At 40.7% G+C, this 19,421-nt stretch overlaps 1 long non-coding RNA gene across 2 annotated transcripts in view; it reads right to left on the bottom strand.

Annotated features, from left to right (window-relative positions):
* Positions 1-19: 19 nt before the first annotated feature.
* Positions 20-19,421, bottom strand: part of LOC121016454 (uncharacterized) — a 79,989-nt gene continuing 60,587 nt past the window's right edge. Inside the window, exons 2-3 of one of the 2 annotated variants that reach the window (XR_005784278.1) lie at positions 1,379-2,031; positions 20-484 (exon numbers count right to left, since the gene is read on the bottom strand). This is a non-coding gene — a long non-coding RNA (uncharacterized LOC121016454). Of the gene's footprint in view, positions 485-1,308; positions 2,032-19,421 lie in introns of those variants that run through there. The other variant, XR_005784277.1, reaches the window with a different exon arrangement.

Here is a 19,421-nt window from a genome sequence, read left to right as displayed (position 1 = left end):
CACACACACACCATAAACTCTATCTCTGTGTCTGCTTCTCGGAACCCAGGTAGAGAGCATCATTGGGTAGGAAAGTAAAGTGGCTTAGATGTAGTTTAGGGCTCCTGCTTGCATTTTCAGCAGGTGCATTGTGACATAAGCCTTAAGGGAGCCTCAGGCCAGTGAGGGTCTCTCTCTCGCTCCGTATTCAGAGAGAGGACTGCTCTGAAATCTCCATGCATGCTCCAGGGAGAGACAAGGAGTGCACAGTGCTGGGTACATAGTGGTAGCTCAGCAAATATGCATTAAAATGTATATATTACAACCCCCAGCCATATGTGAACAGAGGGACACTGTGCTCTTATTGGGAAGGTTCTGTACACGACCCTCAAGGGCAGAGGGCATGCAGGAGCTAGTGACCAGCCAGCTCCTGAAGGCGAGTGGTGACCTCCGTGGTGTCTCAGTCTGAGGGGCTTCGTGGGAAAGAGGTAGAAGACCGTGGTTTCTGTTTGGTGGAAAAGGAAATAGAACATCATCACATGCTCTGGAAACTGCAAAGGATGCTGGGCCAGCCCCCAACGTTGATTGAGAAAACTGAGTAGCACTGAACGAGAAATTCAGAAATCACTCAAGGATGGAAAAGTTTACTATCTCAAATGTTTTGAGCGAATGCTATCATGTATAACTTCACCCCAAATCGTTTTATACCTTCCTCTGATATTTGATTATTACTTGTAAGTCTCTTCCTGAAGCTTCAAGAATAATTTTTTTCTTTTTGCAAGGCTCTTTCATATGAATTGGCTTATTGGCATCAAAATGCTAGATGATAAATTTATCTCCAATTCAGAAGCACATTAAATGTGATACGTACAAGCGTAGATTTCGCTGGAACCATGTCTGTATTTTACTGTATGCCTATCTGAGGGTGGGAGGCAAATTTTGGGCGCACCAACTCGAATTCTGTACATGCATCATAAGAAAAGGAAAGCGTCCGGATAGGTTGCATTGAAAGGAATAAATACTTCGCCCATTTCATCACAGGGTTTTTGGTCAATGTTTATAACCTCCACCCTGCCCACGGTCTGGGATGGTTCACTCCGACCAGCCTTAATTGCTTTTGCTGGAGGCAGCGCAATTCAGTGATCCAGGCTCGGGACAGCCATCCTGGGTCAGCAACTGGCCCTCCGCTCTCCAGCTACGTGACCTCACCCTGGTCACTCATCCTGGTGGCTCACTGCCTCATCTGTAAAATGGGAATGAATCCAATAATGCCTAACTCGCAAGGTGGCTTTGAGATGTTAATGTACGTCAAACGCTTGGAAGGGTGTGTGGCTCGAAGAATCATTTATTTCATGCGTTTTCTCTCTCTTGTTTGTAAAATGGACACAAAATACTTAACTGTTTAGAGTGCAGGGGGAAATACTTGCCGAGTAATTAGAGTCCTCGGTGCCCAGTAGTATGAGCGGCTCTCTAAGCAGCTTATGTATAGCTCCCATAAGCTTGTAGAGCCGCTCATACTTGTTTTGGAAAAGGATATTGGAGATGAGGGGTGGCCTCTGTGACCATCCGTATTGTTGCGTCGCCTCCTTCTCCAGCTGCCTGCAGCGCTTGGTTGAGGCTTTATTATTGCATCTGGATTTCAATGTTGACCGGTCTCTCCCACCCGTTGGATCATATCCATGCTGTAAACAAGTCTTGCTTTGGAGTCAGTCAGACCTGGGTGGACCCAGGCTCCGAGAAAGCGGGGGGAGGGGGGTTATGCAGCTTCTTGTGGGGTCTGATACTCTGTCTCACAGAGCGGGAAGGAAGCATCAGCCAAGGCAGTGCCCTATACAGGACCCAGTAAAGGTGGCCTTCTCCCCTTGTTGCTCCAGGGCGGTGATCTTTTATCTGCAAAGAGAGATGCTTGGCGCCCCACAGGTGTTTCTTTCATGATTATGGAATCTGATTTTGTGGTAGTTATTTCCAGAGACGGATCCGGTGTCTTTCAACATGATCAGGCATTTCCAGTCTCCATTTCAATCATCTGTTCTGATCCAAAAGTCTCCCTTCCTTGAATCGCACAAACAACAAACAGACAAAGACAAAATATTAGAGGTAAGAGATTTGCTCATTTCAACAACCACAACATATTTAACCTATAGTGAGGTTCAGATTTCCTGACCTTAAGGACCTTATTTCTTCGTGCTGTGAAATGGGTACGTTGCTACTCAAATAGGATTTCATGCAAGGTACTTTCTCCCCACGTTTGGGTTGTTTATTGCATTTTGTACATTTCATTTGAATCATATCCTTTGAAAGCAGGTGTATTAATTTTAACATCAGGAAAGAAACGATCTTGTAAAGATTCTATGTGCATGTCTACGAAGAGATACCATGATGGACTATATGGGAACTGGTCATTATAATAGCATCCAAGAGCAGTCAAGAAAATTTATAGCCATGGGCTAATTATCCTGTTCATGTTTTTATTTTTTTCTCTCTTTCTTAAGTGTACATCACTGTGAAAATTCTGCCTCTAAGGCTAGATAGCATCGCATGTGAATCCTAAGTCAGAGATAGGATATATTTATTATGCTGGCCCTTCTTTTGTATCTCTAGACCAAGTGGAGTGGGTACAGATGCTCAGAATACTATATATTGCAAAGAAACAAAATCTAATATGCAGCAATATTATGTCCTGCTTCTATATTCTATAGGAGAGAAATGCCTAAATATGAAACCACACTTCATGCAATTTCTAAAGCTGCATTCACATCCCTCCCCCCTCCACACACACACACACACACACACACACACACACACACACTTTTGGGGACTATTGTGCTGGTTTTCCAAGTAAATGGGGCCTTTACTCTACAAAGAATGAAAGCTCTGGAAGGTTGTGTTCTGGACTTGCCGTCTCCTCTGTCAGGTCCAGTCCATTTCTTTCTTCCTTTTTCCAAGCTACAAAGCTACAACAATGTTTATATTCATATGAAGTATTTCAGCAATTCATAGCCAATTTATCAATGACCACGCAGCTGCAGGCACCACAGTCTAAAAAAATATACCAGCTCACTTGGTGTTTACATAGGCTCTGAAAGCCCCGAGTCGTGGCAAGGGGACCGAAGCCCCAGGAGTCATTAGAAAGGAACACTGGAGCCCTGGCCAGAGATGGCGGAGGGGTGTTTGCATTATAGCACAACACATCATTAAGGACACAATTGTTATTTAATGTGACACAATCATCTTTCTGCTCTTCATGAAATCCACTTAAGTAATTACCTTCTTAGCTCATTGGCTCTGTGAGCTGCCTGACTAGAAAGAGTTATATATTTAAGGAAATATTAAAAACGGGCTCATACAATTGCCCCCTTTAAATTGACTTTTACTTATTAACATATTCAAAACGAAGATTCCCCCCCCGCGCCGGCGGGGGGCCCCCAGTCTGCCCTCCCCCCGCCAACCCTGAAGGAGTGCGAGAACTCCAAGGTAAATAAATGCTCTGGAGCATTAGCAGGATTTCAAGAGAATAAGAACACATTAGCCAAAGTGTCTTTTACTGTCAGCCAGTCTTAAGAAAACAGCTGATACCTGCATATAATGCCTGGCTCTTTGTATTTTCACTTTGACATCTGTTTTAGCCAATCAATTTGTCATTGAAGCCAAAATGCTGCTTGAAAATTTGCCTTGGCTTTCTCCTTTTAAGACAAGAACACATTTCTGAAGAAAAGATTCCTTTCCAAAGCTCAGTGCAGGCTCCCCAAGCTGTGTGGGTCTTAATAAGTGGCGTAGTTTTGAGGACTCGCTTTGAATAGTCTAGATATTAAGACGGATGATTTAAAGAATCCACAGAACTTATTTTCAGAGCACATTTACATGCCTTTCAAACAGATTTTTTTATTATGACGTGTCCAAGATGAGCCTGCAGAGGTTTCGCATTATTTAAGAAGAGCCGTGCCGAAGTACAGAATTGAAATTACTTGAAAACACACATCTGCATTTGAAACTTTAAGCTCGCTTTCAAAATACACTGTACAATCCGTGTTTACTATAAATACAGCGAGGTAAGTCTGAAATACCTTTATCTTATTTGGTAGCTCTGTGTTTGAGCCTCTTTGTTTGAACGGAAGTGTCAGCTGTATTTTACTTTATTATATAAAAAAGTTTCAGAATTTAATTAAGGGTCAAGTACCAGCAGCAGATAAATGCAACAGCTAAAGCATATTTCTGATCACTCTGAAGTCTGCAATCATGAAAATTATTATCATTGAGTAAAACTGGTCTCAATGATGGTGACTGGGAGACAGATTCTGTGTTACTCAGCCGTCATTTACATAATAATGGGTTCCAGTTTTCATCAGCACCTTTTGTTTGTACAGTGCTTACTGCTACAGTAAATTGTCAAAATGTCATTCCTCTCCAATCAGCCAGAAAATATCAACAGTAAACAAGGCACAGGAAGAAATTCTCTGATTAGAAGTGTGGCAGAGGAAGAGGAGAGAGCTCAAGTCTCCCTGAGCGCTGGAAACGTGTTATTCTGGTGTCCCCAAGAATACAGTCGCAAGGCTTAGGAGAATGACTTCTCCCTCCCCTCCCCCTCCGCCGGCCCCTTTAATGAAGAAATACCTCTCTGCTGCTGAGGTCGCTCTGAGACCTGGGGACTGTCCCTGGGGATTAATAGATTTACATATGTATTTGTCGTTGCCACTCTGGTGCCTCTTACCGGGCATCAGCCTCTCGTTTTTTCTGGCAGCCTAGCTCGGATTAAACGGGGCAGGGATCTCCTAGTGTTCTTGTCCCCTGCTCATTCTCTGACTGTTGGCCAGTAGAGTTCCAGAGGATAAAGGAGCTGTGGGGAAGGATTTGGCCCATGACCACACTGCCATCACATGGGGCGCTTGCAGAGAGGCTCCCATCAGCTGACTAACCAGTCCTCCTCTCCGTTCAGACTGCCAGAGGCTGAGAGATGGCTCCCGAGGGAGGTGCCCAGGGACTCAAGAGCCGGGGAAGAGCCCCAGGCGGCAGATGGGACTTCCCCTCCCCTCTCGACCGCTCGCCTGGCTTCTCTATCTGGCCGTCCCTTGAACTCGGGGACCGGACACGTGCAAGGATGATAGGCCAACGCCAGTGGCAACGTTTAGGGCGCTGAGCCCTGAGTGCCCGGCTCTGAATTCTCTCTCCGGGCTCCGCACCCCACCCCAGGCTTCCCGCAGTATTTTCAAGTGTGTAAGGTACATGAAATCAACGGATCTTTCTGTTCTTCGGTGAAATCTGCCCAGGCCCAGAAAAAGATGAGGGTGGATTAATACAGTATATGCCTTATAACCATTATAGTTACAAAGTGTATTAAAATTAAAGACTTCACATTGTGTTTGAAATAAAAATGAATATAGTGGCATTCTGCCAAGAGCCCCAGAAACCACTCTTGTGTGGAATTGAAACATTTGGCTCATATAATACTTAATTTATTTTTATGAAATGACAAGTTATATAAATGTGTGTTTAAAACAGAGGGGCACAACATTTTTTTTTTTTTTTGGTAAGTTTCTTTGTATTCTGGCTTATATAGCTCCACACAGTTGAGACATATCTAAATAGAACAAAAAGCAATAAACTTTCCCGAAGTGTTTTTTTTTTTTTTCAAGCTACACGTTCCCCCAAATATTTCAAAATGTGATCGTACAGTTAGGTCGCCCAAGGAAAGGCTCACAGCACCTTCTTTGGGGAATGAATGGGAGTTTTAAAATGTATTGAGACGAAGTGTCGACATCAGGAAATATTTTGTAGAGCATTCTGGTTTCTTACCAGGCACTTTATTTTGCTTGGCTACTTTTAATTTTTTCCCCTACTTCTTCTCTTTGAAAATCCGACATTGTCCAAACCCTTTCGATTAAGAAGCTTGGCTGAATGAAAGCGCCCGAGATGCTGTAGCGGTGCATCAATAAACAGGGGGCCCGCGAGGCTGGGCAGCACGCGGGGAAACAGGGTTGATCAGCAGTAATTACCCTGACACCTCATGCAATACAAGGAATTAACTCCTAGGACTTTGGGCCGAATGAAGAAGAAGTTGATGGTTCACGTTGTGAATGCATCGGTGCCTCAACCCATTACCAGTTTGAACGAAGATGGGAATTTACCATACTTTTTGGGGGCGGCGGGGGCGAGGCTGGGAATGAGCGCTGTGCAGAAAATGAGCAAGTAACGCAGGATGCCGAAGCCACAGCAATTTGGATTTTTATTAAGGCCTTTACCTTTGGATTCTATACCGTGTCTATAATACGTACGTAAAAGAAGAGATCCATGGCAACCGTTGTCTTGAAAGGAGGGAGCCTGCCGTTTTAAAGAAGAGGTTAGTGTGTCACGAAATTAGGTGAAGGTATTCCAGGACAGACCTCAAGGAACGGAAGTGCTCGAAAACACAGAGCCAGGAGGGGAAGCACAGCTCAAAAGGCAACTAGTTAGCAGCTGGCACTATGACCTTTAACTGCATCCATGGTAACTGGGCTAAAGACGGAGTTTCCATTTTATCATCCTCACACCCACAATGTTAAGCCTGTGAATCCCACTGCAATTTAATGGCTGAAATCAGAAGGCAGATCTGTGTTCATTGGACCAGTGCCGATACCCTCTTAGCTAATGAGCGCAATAAACATTTTCGTGCCAGGAAACCAGTGCAAGTGGAAATATTATGCCATACAGAAATATATACCCAAACACAAAGAAATGGTCAGCAAAGCCAGTCTTTTCTGTGTACTTGCATATCCTAGCGCTCGAAGCCCATCATCTTTTACGAAAAGAATTTTAAAAAGCTGCTAGGCTATTGAAAACAGTGGCACACCAGAAAGCTTATTGTGCACGAGAAATCTGAAGTTATGAATTCTAGACTTAATGCCTATTACTGCCGCTTCTATTATTTTCCTTAATGAATCTTATTATTTGTAAATGTATGCTTCCTTTTATGTGGCTCCAAGATACTTTGTGCTTTTTCCCTGACTGTGCACTGTACCTTCAGCTAGTCGAAAACAGCGCAAAAGAGACCCCCACTTTTTTGGTAACAGGGAGGAGGTTTATATTATAACTTTGCCTTCCTGGACATTCGGTCCGTAGTTCCTTAGGAATTAATGGCAACAGAGTTGTATTGTCACAGACCGTGCAACCTGCAAGGATCCATAGATCACGCTTGTTTGTTTTGAAGCCCCAGGAAAAAACTGACGAAGGCAGCTGACCACTAGTGGATGCGCTTTTGTATGCACCTGCCTTTCTGAACGAACACTGTTCATGAAACCGCTTTTAATGAAAACACACAGGTTCGTTCAGAAGATGACCACTGAATCTGAATTGCTCAATGTAAGAAGCAACCAGGTTTAGGGGCGCCCTGGTGGCTCAGTCGGTTGAGCTTTGGACTTTGGCCCAAGTCACGATCTCGCGGTTTGTGAGTTCGAGCCCCGCATCGGGCTTGCTGCTGTCAGGGCAGAGCTTGCTTTGGATCCTCTGTCCCGCTCTTTCTGTGTTTCTCCCCAGCTCTCTCTCTCTCTCTCTCTCTCAAAAAAAAAAAAAAAAAAAAAAAGATTAATAATAATAGTAAAAAGAAGCAGCCGGGTTTAAAGGTTTAAGTTCGGTTAACATATTATATGAATTTTAACTCTGTGCCAGTTTCCTGTTCACATTCTCCCAATAATCCTTTTTACAAAACTTACCTTTAACACATTAAACTTCAGCAGTGTCAATGTGCTGCTTCTATCGAAAGGCTGCCCAGAATTATCCTTGAAACCTATCTTACTTGTTACAACAAGGCATAGTCAAAGTTATAAAACTACATGCGTACCTGAAGAAAATGTAACTTACGGGACGTTTCCCCCCCTTCTTTCAAAATTTTCCTCAGGCGTTCTAAAATATCCCCCAACTTTCTTCTGCTCGAAATGGTTTTCTGAGCAAAGATGAGGGCTTAATAACTTTCCTTATCAGGAACAATAAATGTTTTTCTTAGGGCGCAATGCCACGCATCCTTTGTAAGAAAAAGCTTGAACTGAGCTGTTAACAGAAACGACTTGTTCTGGAAACCATAAAGGTCAGGGAGAAGATAATTTGGGTGCTTCTTATCTTTTAAAACCGTGCTATTTTATCAGTATCAGAAAGTTTTAGGAGGGTTGATAAAAAAAAAAAGGGGAAAGACAAAAGAAGTAAGAACTTAGAGCCCTGAATAATCACACCTGTTTACTTGACTCATAAAAGGGCAGGATGTACCTCTATCAGTTTAATAAAAGATGTTCTATCAATTTAGACAATTATACCAAAGATTAAGAATGTCATGAAGCTGATGAGATCTCCTAGGTAACATTAAAAAATAATATGCTTTTAGATCACATCATCTATTAAATGACAACTGCCAATTTTTTTAAAGGAGTACTCAAAATTCTTTTCTTGAATGACAATTTGAAGTTCAAATACTTTGTTCTCAACAGTTAACTTCATCGACATGACACTTCTCGACTAAGGAAACTTGGCAAATACGAGCTTCCGGCTTATCCAAGTAACAGCAGACGGCAGGATAGCGCATCTTATGACCTCCCTGCATCTCCACTTAATGAAAGAACAACAAGAAATGTTTTGCTAGCGCATTGCTCCGCTGAAAATATCTGAATATGACTTACATTTAAATATTTGCTGTCCTCTCGACTTTATTGGCTCTGAACAATTGCCTTTCTTATCGTCAGCTTGGTAAAAATTATTTCAAGCTTTAACAGAAAGACGCTATGGGACCATGAAAATGAGCCCACCATGACCTTGGTCAGACCCAGCTCTGCGGAGGGCGAATTGCGGGACCCGAGGCAAAGGGTTTAACGCAGCTCTTCTGCGTGGCCCTTGCTTGTGCAGGGTGCATAACACTACTGGCTCCTTCCTGAGGACTGTTCTACAAATACCTGACAGCTACGGTGATCCTGAGAGGCCTTCAACATGGGTGCTAGGGAAACACCGAGAATCACTTACTCATGTTTAGACAATGGATTTGCCATAGTCTCGGTATCTGGATGGAAGGGTCCGCCAGGCATCTTAGCCTCTACCACATGGAGCCTCACCCCGATAAGGTCCAGTGCTCCTCGGTTGGCCCCAACGACGCAGTAGAGGGCACTTGTACATTGGTGACAGGCTCTAGGGGCCAAGCAGAGATCCAAGCAGAGATCTTGTCTGCCAGTAGGATGTTCTCTTCTCTAAGAAACTCTGGCTGCCACTCACCCCAGCTTTGCATTATGCCTCCCTTGCCAAACGCCTGCCTTCTGGTCCTCCTTTTCTACCTCTAGCCTCACCTTCTGGATCTCATTCCACTTTCATAATTTAACCCTCTGCCCCGCCAGGCAAAGCACCAAGTGCTTCTGGCTTGTGTGTGACAGGGTATAAAAAGCACCCCGTCACTTTGCACTTTTCACCTTGTGGGTCCCCAGTACGTATCCCCTTGGCTATGCAGCAGAAGTGAAACTACCATTGTTATTCTCAGCAGCCTCTGCAGGAACAATGCTCATTTATCAGGCTCTTAGCCTGCGCACGTCCTAAGCACTATCTCATTTAGTCTTTACAGCAGTTCTACGGGGAAGCCAATTCTGGGAGATTATAAGTAAGTTATCAGAAGTGAGTGAGAGCGATCGTAGGTCATTTAGCTGAGCTATAATTCTCAGAAAAACCAACTCTGATCAACTCTGAGTTCCAGTTGGCATTTTTGTGGTACAGACACTAAGTTCTAAAGATTCTTAAGCATTGTTGCCATTTGTGGGATTGGAGGATGAGGGATCCTGTTCTAACTGATTTTCTTATAAAGGTCCCAGAATCCTCCTCAACTTGACTGCTTAGTGGGACAGAGTGTAGGTCAGTAAACTCCCTAAGATCTATTGTCTGGACCCCTGGACTTGTAGTCTCATCCTTTGATGCTTACTATAAAGCACTGACAGAGGGTTTTTGACTCTAGTCAGTCCTCACCTTGTGCCTTTCTCCTGTCCATGGAATGCCCATGAATAACTTTGTGCAGTGCCCATGAGCTGTTTTACCTCCATGGCCTGCCTTCTGCTGGGCGTTCAAAAGTATATCCATTGGAATTACTGACAAATTTTAGTGGCCCCTTTAGCAAAAGTTATCTTGCAAGATGACTTCAACAGAAAAAGAATGTGGAAGAGAAATGATGAATTTTTCAGTTGAGCTAAGATGTCATTTACATTATTTACATGTACCTATCACCTTTGCTCTCTCCTCAAAGAGCCATGCAAGAGAATACATCGAAACATCTTTTGAGTTCTTAAGAAAAAAGACGCAAAGGTAAAGATACACTTGGCTTTGCAAAAACATCCAATATGATTCAGAAACCACCACAGCTTCCTAACTAACACGGGACTTCCCCATATCCATCTATAGGCTCGCTCTGCCGGCAAAGAGTGGGGACCACACGATGGTCCAAACAAACTGGGCAGAAAAACAGGCATTTCCCCAGATCAGGGGAAACTGTCTAGAGAGGATCGGTGAAAGGAGCGGTTCTGATTCCAGGAAAGTCTCCCCCAGTTACTCACTGCATTCTGACTACGGGGGAGAACAAGTCCTATCACAGAAGACTTGTAGAAAAAAGGGCAGGTCAACAATAGAAAGCAATTTTCTAAAGATATCAGATCTCAGACTATGGGTAACAGGAGAAATGAAAGCAACATGTTTCACATGTGGCACAGTGGCAATCTAACGCTGGAGAGATGGAAAAGGAAAATGACTAATAGGCAGAAACAGAGGAGAGTCGAAAGTCAGAAAATCAGTTTATGGGGATAAGTCCCATAACATTGAAGGAATGGAGAAAACACACAAACGATAGGATCCTGATCTTTGGGTAATAAATAAGGCAATTTGCATGCACAAGTGGCTCAAGATGGAATTGTATGGGAAGAAAACCAAGCAATAATTCAAAGTGAAAAATCATCCCATCCTCAAATAAAAATGCAACTCTTCTTATCAAATAATATAGTCAACCAACCAGTTCTCGTCAACGTCGAGAAGTACTTTTGGTAGAGGGTTCAGTGTAAGATTCACAAAGACTCATGCGGGAAGAGTGACTGTGTTTTTCTGAAGGCCAAGGTCATGACCTTTAGACATAAAGCACTTGCTATGTTTTTGGTGCTGTTGGTATTATCATTGTTAGTTCCATAAGGAAAAATTGAAAGGGTAAGTGGGCCAAGGAGAGGAAAGCATTCATGTGATAGTCTTTTAAAAATAGATATCCCACACTGCCATTTAGAATGGGTGAAACATAATGAAATTACAGATAGAGTTTGTATTCTGTCCTCCTAACATTTTGGAACTATTTTATTATACAGCAAGACTTCCCCAAACAGATAAATAACGGTAATCAAGGCTTCCATTTATTTCTGCTAGAACACGGAGGTAACTGCATCATTTGGGTAACTCTGGTAATACCAATAGACACTAGAATAGACATATACACAGAGGGGAAACATGTCAGATTAATTGTACTCTAAGACCAGAAGCGTGGCAGACAATGCCAATATCTTAATTAGGACGTGCTTACAATTGGTCAGTCCTTCTGGATGGTAATTCTTTGTGCTCGGAGATGATCTAACAGTCTTACTCTATTTTCCCCGTGAATCTAAATAGAGTAGTCTAAAGACTTAATTGTCTAGTGCGGCTAAACAAGGGGCAGTTTGGATTTTCTGGGTACCGGAAATACAAACAATTAGAGTCAAAAACTATGGTCTCTATCCATTTTTACTGATCATTTCCCCCAATGCATTATAAGGGAATTTCACATAGGCATACTTATCTTGCTCAAATTCAAGTACATGAATTTCTGACAGGAGTTATGATGAACCCACAGAGAGAAGGAGAGAGAATTGTCATAGTTGGGGGCAATGTCCCCGTCTTCCCTTCACCGTGAGCCTTGCCATGGGGTAACTGCACGGCGAGAGGTGTGTTGGCTCTTTAAATGGCCACAGTCCCTGTATCTCAGAGCAAGATACCTGGCCTCTCTGAGTGGGTTCTGGGAGTCTACGTGTAGGAAATGCTACTCACACAGCGTTACATCTAAATATTAGACCGTTGTTACCATCTGTCGTTCAGCCTTGGAAACAGTGATCTATTCCAGTCTGGGAGGAAAAATGGTCGGGAGTGAATTTATCACGAGTTAGGACCATGCTTCATTTTATAGCAGATAGATATAAAGGAATTTTTGCTTCAAGGGTGATTCAGACCATCTTGCTTTTCACTTTACCTGAGATCCTCACCTCTAAGTGAGATGTGACCCTACTTTATATACATATTCACCATAATAAATCAAGTGAGTTTTAACTTGGGGGCCATAATTATTACATAATCTGCATGATAAAATGTTTAATTTATTGATAAATTCATGTTATCCTTTTTCTTTTTAGTCATTTGCTCCTTGGTCCTAAAAATATAGTCCAGAAACAGCAGCAGTATTAATGCTATGTAATGTTTTAGAAGAAAATGGTATAGTGAGGGATAGTTAAACATCTTTATATCATAAATCACTGAATTCTTTATTTCTTTGATTAAGCCACATTAAAATATCTCTATTATCTCACCAAAAATGGCTTCTACATGCTGTTGATGATAATCTCTTGCTTGTTTCATTTGCACTATACCTATACTGCTCAATGCAGTTGACATCAGCCACGTGTGGCTATTTAAATTTCCAATATGTAAAAGTAAGTGTAGGGGCACCTGGGTGGTTCAGTTGGATAAGCGTCTGACTTTTGGTTTCGGTTCAGGTCATGATTTCACGGTTTGCTGGATTGAGCCCCAAGCCTGACTCCATGCTCACAGCATAGAGACTGCTTGGGATTCTCTTTCTCCCTCTCTCTCTGCCACTCCCCTGCTTATGTACATGTGCACACACACACACACACACACACACACTTTCTCTCTCAAAATAAACTGATTAAAAGCAATAAAATAAAATTAAGAATAATACAAATTCAACTTTTTAGTAACGTTGGCCACATTTTAAGTGCCCAATAGCGACCTATGTCTTGTGGTTATCATAAAAGACATAGGTAAAACATATACATCATTAGAGAAAGTTCTATTGGACAGAGCTGCACTAGATGTTTAATTTGAAAATTGAAGAAATTTCACATTCCAATTAAATTCTGGGGGCTTTTTTTTCTCTTCAGAGTCAAAATAGGTTTTCTGCTGTTTATTACTACTTGCTTTTTTTTTTAAATTTTTTTTTTCAACGTTTTTCTATTTTTGGGACAGAGAGAGACAGAGCATGAACGGGGGAGGGGCAGAGAAAGAGGGAGACACAGAATCGGAAACAGGCTCCAGGCTCTGAGCCATCAGCCCAGAGCCTGACGCGGGGCTCGAACTCACAGACCGCGAGATCGTGACCTGGCTGAAGTCGGACGCTTAACCGACTGCGCCACCCAGGCGCCCCACTACTTGCTTTTTTTTAAAAAAAAATTTTTTTCTTTTTGTTGGTCTCAAGATATACTGGTGTTTTTGTTGTTCAAAGACGGTAGAATTTGAAATCGTGGATTATTTGAATTATACAGACAAAGCTATGCTTTGTAGAAATAAACCATTTAAAATAGATGGTATAATTTACATGGCTTTTTGGAGTTGTAAAGTAGTTCGATATGTTTAGCTCTTCTGTCAATAACAATGTAAGATCAGAACAAAAAGCAAACATACACAGACAACACAAACAATTTGCAGTTCCTTTTGAAAGACACAGAGCAGGCAGAAACTTAGCGGAGAGAGGTGTGACTTTGAAAGGTGGATTATGGCAGGTAAGATTGGAGGTTTGAGGCCTTTTTATGGACACTCTCTAATTGGAATACGGCTCTGGCTGCCTTGCTGGCTTGAGATTTCAGGAGACACTTTAGAGGCTGGTCAAGCAGCCTCCAAAAAGTACAGGAACAGGTCATTGTAGGTGAGAGTTGCGAAAGTTAGTGAACTCCACATTCGTGCAAAATCTTTTCCCGGATCCTTAGATTCCTATCAAACAACATTTAGTTGGAGGCCTTGGGAGCACAACAGAAAAGCATCAGTGGAAGCTGAAATAATTAAGCAGAGACTTTAGCTGCTACCTACCACATGGGAGACCAAGTTTACAGCCCAAGTCCAGCTAGATTAAGAGCCTGCTATTGCAAAAGTCATTTTTTAGAGGATCATTATGGGATCCAGAGCCTCAATAACATACTATTTTTAATGTCCAGTACCAAAATTTTAAAAATCACTATATATTTAATGAAACAGGAAAATATGACCCACATCAGGAAAAATAAAACAAGTCGATGGAAAGTCACCTTGAGGTAACTCAGAAGTTATAATTAGCAGGCAAGGCTTTAAAATAGCTATTATAAATAGTCAATGACATAGAGGCAAAAACACACACATAATAAACTAAGATATATGGAATACCAGCAGAGAAACAGAAACTGTACAGAGTAACTAAATGTAAATTCTGGAATGGCAAAGTATAGTAACAGAAAAAAGAAATAATTGGATGGGTTTAAGAGCAGACTAAATAAAATAATTAATTAAATTAATTAATTAAATTAATTAAATAGACTAAATAAAATAAATAATTAAAGGAAAAGTTAGTGAGCTTGAGGATAAATCAGTAGAAATTATCCAATCAAAAAAACAGAGAAACATGATTGAAATAAAATCATCACAGCCTTAGAGGTCTGTGAGACTGCTTCAAGTATTCTAACATGTATAACTGGAGTCTCAGAGGAAAGGACAGACAAATGGGCAGAAAATATATTTGAAGAATTAATGGCCAAAATCTTCCCAAATTTGGTGCAACACCCAAGAATCTCAATAAGTCCAAAAGATAAGAAGAAAGTCAAACCTGGACATATTGGAAGTAAAGAGGTAAAAAACAGGACACCTGGGTGGCTAAGTTGGTAAAGTGTCTGACTTGATTTTGGCTCAAGTCATGATCTCACAGTTGAGATCTAGCCATCGATCTGCGCTGGGATCTGCACTGAGTGTAGAACCTGTCTGGGATTCTCTCTCTACCCCTGTCTCTGCCCCTCCCTCATTCTCTCTCTCTCTCTCTCACACACACACAATAAATAAATAAACTTTTTATAAAAGGTAAAACCAAAGGTCAAGAGAAAATCATGGAATCAGGTGTAGAAGAACAACGTATAACACGAAGAGAAAAATGATAAAAAATGATGACTGACTTCTCATCAGAAGAAATGAAGGCCAGAACTCAAACAAAGCAATCTCAATACAAATTAACTGTACCTTTAAAATGATGAAAGAAAAAAAATATGTCACTCAGAATTCTATGATCAGTGAACACATCCTTCAAAACTGAGGATGAAATAAAACACTTTAAATCAAAGAAGCCTAGAGAATTTATTACCAGCAGACTTACATTGCAAGGAAGGCTATAGGCCATTCCTCAGGCCAAAGGGGGAATAACAGAAGGAATGAAGACCAGTAAAAAAAGACAAGTAGTTGGGAAACATGAGAGATTCTATATGTAAATTTATTTTCTTCTCTTAATTTTATTGGAGACGTGGATCTCTTCGAAACAAGTCATAACTCTGTTGAGTACTTTATCATGGTTGTTGACATAATTGATATGATAGCAATAGTAAAGGGAAGTAAATGGAATGACACTTTTGCAAGGTTCTTATATTTTATGTAAAATAGCACAATATTAACTCAGGGTGAGTTAATCTAAAGAGACACATTATAATTCCTAGAGGATCCACTAAAAAGGCAAAGAGGCATAGATTAAAAAGCCAACAGACAGGTCAAAATGGACTAGTAGGCACATTAAGTTATTTCAAAAGAAGACAGGAAAGGAGAAAGAGAGAAACCAAAAACACAAATATAAAACAAAAAACAAAATCACAAACCTAAACACAAGTGTATCTATGACTACATTAAGTATAAATGAATAAAATACTACAACTAAAAGGGAGAGAATGTAGGGTTGGATAACAAAAGCAATATCCTACACTATGTTGTCTATAAGAGACATACTTAAAATGCAAAGACACAAACAGATTTAAAGCTAAACGAATAGAAAAAGGTATATGTGCAAATGCTAATCGTAGGGGCTGGCATGTCTAGATTAAGACCAAAGTAGATTTTAAGAAAACGAGCGTCAGTAGAGGTAAACACACATTTCAATGACAATAAAAGGGTCAGTACATCTGGATGACATAATTATATTATGTGCTTAATTATTATGTACATGATTATTAATATACATATTAATGTGCACATAATAATTATGATGTCCTAAAAATAGAGTTTCACAATAAAAGCTCTCAGAACTAAAAGGAGAAATAAACCACTGCAATCACAATGGCAGATGCAATACTCTTCTCTACCGCAATCATTTTCCAGAACTAGAAAAATCAGTAAAGGTAAAGAAGATGTGAATAACACAATTAACAAGCTTGATCTAATTGATGTTTATAGAACACAGTTTTCAATAACTGCAGAATACATGGCCTTTTCAAACGTGGGTGGAATGTTCACCAAGGTTGGTCATCTGTTAGACTATCAAATAAATCTGAAATTTCAAAAGCGTGACATCTGAAAGAATATGTTCTCTGAAAAAAAAAAAAAGAAGGAATTAAATTAAAATATATGGTTCAGCGTCTTCTGAAAATCAGGTTTTACATTTCTACAGAGTGAAGATTATAATATTCAGACAGAACTCACTAACGCATGTTAATACTTCTATAAATAAAATTATGATGATTTGAAGTTAGGATTTCAACATAGAAATTTTAGAAGCAGAGGAACACATCAGACTTAGTGCTGAAACTGAAAAGTAAGTTGTCAGTAGAACAAGATAGCTCAACATAGATTCACTGGACAGAAAAGCAGGCTTGATCTTGCTCTAAAATGTTATAAGCAGCTAGTGCCAATTAAATCTGTCTACATTAAAAATATATATGATACTCCTACATTTGGATTGAGATATAAAGTGAAAAGTTTTTTGCAAGATAATTTGTCAGTATGTTTCATAAGTCTTGGAACAGATCCTGTTATGCCACTTTTCAAAAGAATATTGCCTGAAATGTTCTGGTTTGTATGACCAAAAATATCCAGTACAGTGTTATTGATATGTTAGTCTTATTATAGAATATTATTTTGGTTTTATTATAGAATATTATTCACACAAGAATAAGCTCATAATATATTGCTAAGCAACACAATCGGATTGTATAAAACGTGTGAGCAGAACGATAGCATTCTATAAAAATTACATCTCTATAATGCCTTAGAAAAATTATGAAAGAATAAATATCAGGTAATTAATAGTATTTTCTCTGGTGACTGTTTTCTTTCGCGCTTTCACTAACAAAATATTCTTTAAAACAATTTTTTTTAATGTTTGTTTATTTTTGACGGAGAGAAAGGCAGAGCATGAGCGGGGGAGGGGCAGAGAGAGAGGGAGACACAGAATCTGAAGCAGGCTCCAGGCTCTGAGCTGTCAGCACAGAGCCCCACGCGGGGCTCGAACTCACGGACCGCGAGATCGTGACCTGAGCCCAACTTGGACGCTCAACTGACTGAGCCATCCAGGCGCCCCAACAAAATATTCTTCAAAAATACGTAATATTAGACTTCGTCACAACTAAGGCCTAATTGTGTTCTTAATATCATGACTTAACATATATACTTAACATACCTAACATATTTGACATATGACGGACTAGGCATTGCATTTTAGTGCTTTGTGTATGTTATACCATTTATTCGTTGCAGCAAATAATAAATATTTCCATTTTATAGAGGGGACAGTGAGATAGAGATTGAGTAATTTGCCCAAATGGGTGCAGGCAGCATGTGGTCAAGCTGAGACTTGGTCCCAAGACTGACTCCAGAGCGGCTGCTCTTAAATTCTGTGCCACCGAATCCACCAGAACACATTTCTATCCATGAGAGGCAAAAACACTAAAAGAGAAAATTGCTCAGTGACAAGATACCATTCCTTGGAGACCAGGAAAAGAAAAGTAAATGCATAGTGCTGAGGCCAATGGGGATACCTGTTGAGAAGTATGTGGAAATGGATGGGATTTTGCTACCGGAGGTAACAGAGCCCAAAGATGTTTCAAATAAGTTGGGGGGGGCAGGAAATTGGGATCGCTACTTGAAAACATCTGGAGCAGAGCTCCCAGGTTGGCGAAGGAAGGCAGGTTATATTTGCCACCCGTGCTGTCAGGGACTAGTGCCTAGATGAATCTGTGTGTCCGGAAAAGAGGATGACAGAGACCCCACTTGGTCATCAAGAACTGAACAAGCCATTCCTTGAGTGTATGCAGCATCACTGGAAGGAAAGAAATCACTGTGATCGCTGTAACACCTGGTTCTGGAGTCGGGACCCTCAGGATGTGGAAGAGTGACCGGAAGAGCTCTACGCAGGGAGGAACACAGAAGGAGAGGTAAATAAATGCACACAACAAAACCACACATTTCACGGATGAACCTCGAGATGAAAATTGCAAAGCATATCAGAGACTTGTAATGCTGAGAAAGAGAGCCAAGATGCCAAAAATGCACGGCAGATAAAATCGAAACAACAGAAAGTTTTGAAGGCGGCTTTAAGTACATTTAGGAATCATCGAGGAGACAAATGAAGGAACAGGGCTTGTAACAAGAATAATAAGTAAATCACAAAAGACAGGAGTGTAAAATGCCATGTTGGAAATTTGGGGAATAACAAAAATACTAATTTATATAAAATTAGTATTTTATATACTAAATTATATACTAAATTATAAACGACGAGGTGAATTCTAGAGTGGACATGTTCACAAGGGAATTAGAAAATTGAGAGATATGGGGCGCCTGGGTGGCTCAGTCAGTGAAGCGTCCAACTCTTGATTTTGGCTCAGGTCATGATTTAACAGTTCGTGAGATCGAGCCCCATGTCAGGAGCACAGAGTCTGCTTGGAAATCTCTCTCTCCCTCTTTCTCTCTGCCCCCCCCCCCCCTTGCTCACATGCTCACACTCTCTCTCCCCCTCTCAAAAGACAGAAAGAAAGAAAGAAAGAAAGAAAGAAAGAAAGAAAGAAAGAAAAGAAAATTGAGAGATGGAATTGAGGATTTCACCCAGAATATGCCTGTTTTGTCTGTCTCTTTCGTATGTATCTCTATATCCATACACAGATGAATAAATACCCTTTCTATATATCTGTTCTAAAAAGGTACAAAGCTACATACTCAAAGTTACAAACTTTCAGTTATAAGGTAAGTAAGTCCTGGAGATATAAAGTACAGCACAATGACCATAGTTAGTAAGATTGTATTGCATATTTGAAAGTTGCTGAGGGAGTAGATCTTAAAAGTTCTCCTCACAAGAAAAACCAATTTGTAACTGTGTGAGGAGACAGATCTTATCTAGACTTAGTGTGGTGATCATTTCACAATACATTCATATATCAAATCATTACACTGTATAC

The sequence above is a fragment of the Herpailurus yagouaroundi genome, unplaced genomic scaffold, assembly GCF_014898765.1.
Source record: "Herpailurus yagouaroundi ecotype Mexico unplaced genomic scaffold, PumYag 210, whole genome shotgun sequence".
Classification (NCBI taxonomy): domain Eukaryota; kingdom Metazoa; phylum Chordata; class Mammalia; order Carnivora; family Felidae; genus Herpailurus; species Herpailurus yagouaroundi.
This window is presented reverse-complemented; position numbering and strand designations above follow the sequence as displayed.